Source organism: Arachis stenosperma, chromosome 10 (assembly GCF_014773155.1).
Source record: "Arachis stenosperma cultivar V10309 chromosome 10, arast.V10309.gnm1.PFL2, whole genome shotgun sequence".
NCBI classification, from domain to species: Eukaryota; Viridiplantae; Streptophyta; class Magnoliopsida; order Fabales; family Fabaceae; genus Arachis; species Arachis stenosperma.
The window spans coordinates 25095678-25100654 of record NC_080386.1 but is presented as its reverse complement, the minus strand read 5'-3'; the positions used below and the strand labels follow the sequence as shown (position 1 = coordinate 25100654).

Sequence of the window (4977 nt, the reverse complement as noted above, 5' to 3'; positions counted from 1 at the left end):
CACACATATATATACAAGTATCCCAAAATACCCAAAATACAGAAATAAAGTCCTAACTCTTATGTAACCTCTATGAGGAACATAATAAGCAAGTTTCTTGGAGAGCAAGCTAAGTACATAGGTACATATATATACAATCATAAAACCCAAAATAACCCAAGGACTACTCCGCTCCAGGATCCAAACGCCTAGCGAAGAGCCTCTCGACCTGCATCTGAAAACAACAACACAGTAAGGAATGAGAATCGGAGGTTCTCAGCATGGTAAAAGTGCCACGCATATAATAAATAAGGTCCTGAGAATGCCATAGGCAATCCTAGAACTTCATTATTCAATTATCCAACTTAATTACTAAACAAAAACCATAAACAGGGGTAGGTATTCTAAATCTACCTAACTTACTCAATTTCAATCCACACCTATCACCAAACCATTTCTCCATTTCCTCCATCCCTCAATCACCCATAATGCAATAGGAACAAACAACCAAACAAGTTCAAGCACAAGTAATAAACAGATAATACAAGTAGCAAATATACAAATAGCAGGTGATATATATCAATTAGGCATTCCCAATTAAGGCATAGCAAATAAAGCACACATATACATATGATGAATGTCTATCCTACTGGCCGTGAGCTCACGTGTCGGTTATTTTGCTAGAACCCGACACATCTGGTAGCTAACCCAGACATTGGTCTCTAGATTGCGCATCTCCAAGAGGATCATAAATGAAGGAGAGTGCCTTTCCACATCGAAGGAATGTGCCTTTCCACCTTCTCCTGGAGGATATACGAAGGAGAGTGCCTTTCCATATCGAATGAGTGTGCCTTTTCACCTTGCAACCAGAGAAGAATGTGGGGGAAACAATACGAAGGAGAGTGCCTTTCCACCTTCCCCACATCTGCATCACGACAAGAGAGGAAACTTCCGTCCTCAACTTGCCATATCGACCATTTCGGCCACACACAGTCATTCCCAAATCACATCATTTCCTTACATTCATTCTTTATAGCCATAACAACATGTATTCATTTAGCTTTCACATCATTCTCTTATAATTAATCACGTTTACCCTTTTTGGGTCCCGACGAAACCATTTATCAAACTCTTCTCAACTTCTTTAATATCGAATAATCTTAAAATCAATCCAACTCTAACATTAAATCAATCACATCACACGAAGATTAAACTTTAACTTCTCGAACCCATGACTATCACTAAGACATCCCCGATAATCTATTTTCTTTTCTGTTTTTAATATAACAAATGAACTCGGAATTGTGAAAACTTTATGTTCAGGTATTCATATTGGAATAAGCTTTCTAACAAACAAAAGATCATAATTTTATGATTTTTCTAGCCTCAGGAATAAAGGAAAAACCGTGATTGCTCTGCAGTGCATAAAACCAGAAAAACAGTGGCAGCATGTGATATTCAAAATTTAATATAAAATCCAAGTTAAATCCAATGACTTTAAAAATTAATGTAGTTAAACTTTACTCATCCAAATTTCTTTCTCAGTTAGTTCTGAGTTAATACCATTTTTAATGAAGAAGTTACATTACCTGGAAGTTAAGTAAAAATGAGTCAAAATCTGTTTTAGAAACTAACAAGCTTAGTACCTTTTAATTTGAATAACTTTTATTAAAAAACTCCAATTAAGCTAAATTTTGGTTTGGAAACTCCTAGCTCATCCGGGAACAAGTGTGTCTTAATTGCAACCCAATTTCTATTCAATTCTAAGAGTTACAAGCATTAGAAGTTGGTGCATAATTTGTTGAAATCTGTTTCTTTTCAGCTTTGACCACCAATATTCAAAAATTCACAACTCCTAATATTCAACTCTTAAAATTCTGAAGTTTTAGATCAATAAAAAAAGTTAATCAAATTTTATAACAAAATTGGTTTGGCTCCAAAACTCAACTCGTAGAAGTCGCAGCAAGACAAACAAGTTGATACTCTGTTTAACCATTTCTGCTGCTGGCCAGATTTAACAACCTAACTTTAAAAATTTGCCATAAATTGTATATTTAACAAAAATGTCCCAAATTTTCCAGTTAAGTTCCTTATATTCCCAAGTTTAGCTCAAACTTGGTCTCATGTAATTCTGATCATTACATAATTAGTTACAGCATATGCAATACCACCACAACACAACTCTACATTCTTATTAACAAACACCAATCCTAATCCATCATAAATAAATATAAGAAAACACCATTAATGACTTCCACACCTCATAATTCCAATATATATCCACCAACAAATCTATTTCAACAACATTACAAGGCTAATCATTAAATACAACAAACAATTCAACTTATCCTATGGTTCTTCTAACTTAAGTTTTCACAACACTGTAAATATTAAACGTGCGAAACTTAAACCATACCTTGGCCGATCACTTAATTCACCCAAGGCAGCCTCTCAACACAAAATTACAGCCCCTCCAAGCTCAAGTAAAACAGCCACAAACTAAGCTTTGATCACCAACAAGCCTCCAAATATTCCTAATTAAATTCCAATGCATATATACCCACTTAATCTACACCTAATATATATACATATTCCAATTTCAATTTTTCCATAATAAATACAAGATTAAACTAGGGTTAGGGTATCCTTACCATACACATATACTCAATAGCTTGAACCCATAAGTTCCGGTAGCTAACTTAAACCTAGAACACAAGAATTGAACAATTTTTAACTTAATTGTTCATGAATTTCTGAAATTAGGGGAAGCTGCATGAGAAGGAAATAGTGAGTTACCTACAAAATTGTTTCATGGGTTTCGTAGAGCTCGTCGTGGTGAACGCGTAGTTACAAACGGTTCGTCAATCGGAGCTCCGGATCAAAAGTTATCTTTGTTTGAAGATCAACCTAGGTTTTGGAATTCATCCCTTTTTCTTCCTGCATGTACGCTGCTTCTGTTGTGTTTCTAAGAAAGAAAATGAGCTCAAGCTCATTTATATGCTGGGCCAGTTGGGCCCAAGGGCTCGGTTTAAGCCCGGTTCAACTGGTTCGACCCGTCAGGTCTAATTTTGGGCCAAAATTTTTGAAATTGGTGTCAAAATTCTCGTTTCGAAGAGCTCTATCCTATTTTGATATTAGTTTTTCATTTCTAATTTTCCTATTTAAAATTCGATTTATTGACTAATTATTTACCGATTTTAGTGGGCTTTACATCCTACATACCTAGTTAGGAATTTTGTCCTCAAAATTCAGAGTGAGTTACCTGAAAAGAGGTGTAGGGTAGTCTCTCCGCATCTCTGACTCAAGCTCCCTGGTATGTTCTTCAATACCAGCCCGACTCCAAGTTACTTTTACCAAAGAAACCTCTTTCCCGCGTAGATGCTTAATGTTGGTATCATCAATTCTAACCGGAGTTACTGGAAGCGTCAGATCTTTTCTCACTTGAACTGATTCCAGTTCTAGGACATGACTAGATCAAAAGTGTATTTATGAAGCTACGATACGTAAAACACGTCATGCAGGTTTGAAAAACATGGCGGTAAAGCAATCCTATATGCCACTAGTTCAATTCTCTTTAGGATTTCAAACGGCCCAATGTAATGGGTATTCAGCTTTTTACTCTTGATGGGTCCCCCTATTCCGGTGGTCGGAATAACCTTTAGAAAGACGTGTTCTCCTTCCTTAAACTCTAAAGGCTTCCGCCTTTCGTTAGCATAGCTCTTCTATCAGATTTTCACAATGAGAATGTTAACTCAAATTTGCGTAGCTCTTCTTCGTTGTCTTGGCTATCAAATTCAGGAATTAAAGTATTTGATGCTCTAGTTTTTTTTTATCAAAGCCGAGGGATTTAGCGCACCATGAGGCTTTACCTACTTTCCGATGTATAGTCTCGTTTAGCATCTTCGATAAACAATTTGTTCTGATAGGCGAAATGAATTTGAGTTAACTGACCCGCAGTCACATAACAACATTACTTCCTATCTTAGTCCTTTAATAACCCCTTTCTTTCTTACTCAGTAGCAATCCCCTTGTATTGTCATTGTGAACTCTTCCATGGTTACCACATCTCGGATGACTCTTGGTACTCATTACTTATCTTCGGACGTGTTGAATATTTAGTCATACGCGTCGCCACATTATCCATCGCTTCGGGACTCTCAACCCTATCTTATCAAAATTGTGATGCATCTTAGTAATCTTTGGTTGAATCGAAATCCGTTCTTGATGGTTTTGGATGATGGCTTACGTTCTCACTTTCTTCATTAGGCATACTAATCTCTTCATGTACTTTCGAATCCGTTTCTTCATTCCTCTCAATCTCATTCTTTGTTTCCCTTGATCTCTTCTTGATTTTCCTTTTGTTTACTAGACTTCGACATCCTCGGTGGATCTCTATCGTCTTCTTTCACTTTCTGTATCTCATCTTTGCCACATTTTAAGTCTGCAATAGATTTAGTTTGACTCCTTCAGCTATACCCTTGGTATCCAATTTAGAGTTCCAACATAATTAGCATTCTTTTCTCCGAAATTTATATCCAAGAATTTCCCAGAAACTTCTTACTCAGGGCATCCGTCACCCCTTCATGATGTTGTATTTACACGCATCTTAAACCCCTCTGATAATGTATCGCACTAATTCCGAGTTGTTAAATAAGTTCGGATATCCTGATCACTGGATTTGGGGTTAATCCTTCTCTTGGAGTTCGAAAGCTCTCTTCATATTCGGGTATCCATGTAACCAGTGTATTTCTTGTGCGTTAAACTAATCATAGGCTTTGTGGTCGGCAAGAATTTTAAAGCTCCAAAACTCTTTTTTTGACGGCGCACGCTTACATGTTTCATCTTCCGTGTCCAAAAGTCTTGCTCTTAAGGTATCAACATCTCAACAGTTGCAGCTATAATTTATATGTGACACTAATATAGGCTCGAATTAATTTTCAAAAGAACATTAAGCTCGAAAAATGAATGAGCAATACAAACGGTGTTCGTAATAAGTCA

The 4977-nt window shown here is 36.5% G+C and overlaps 1 long non-coding RNA gene across 1 annotated transcript; it reads right to left on the bottom strand.

Moving 5' to 3' along the window:
• Positions 1-2902, bottom strand: LOC130955126 (uncharacterized). The gene is made up of 4 exons (XR_009076609.1): positions 2776-2902; positions 2631-2684; positions 2396-2513; positions 1-214 (listed from the first exon to the last, which is right to left on the bottom strand). It is a non-coding gene; the product is annotated as an uncharacterized LOC130955126 (long non-coding RNA).
• Positions 2903-4977: the final 2075 nt, after the last annotated feature.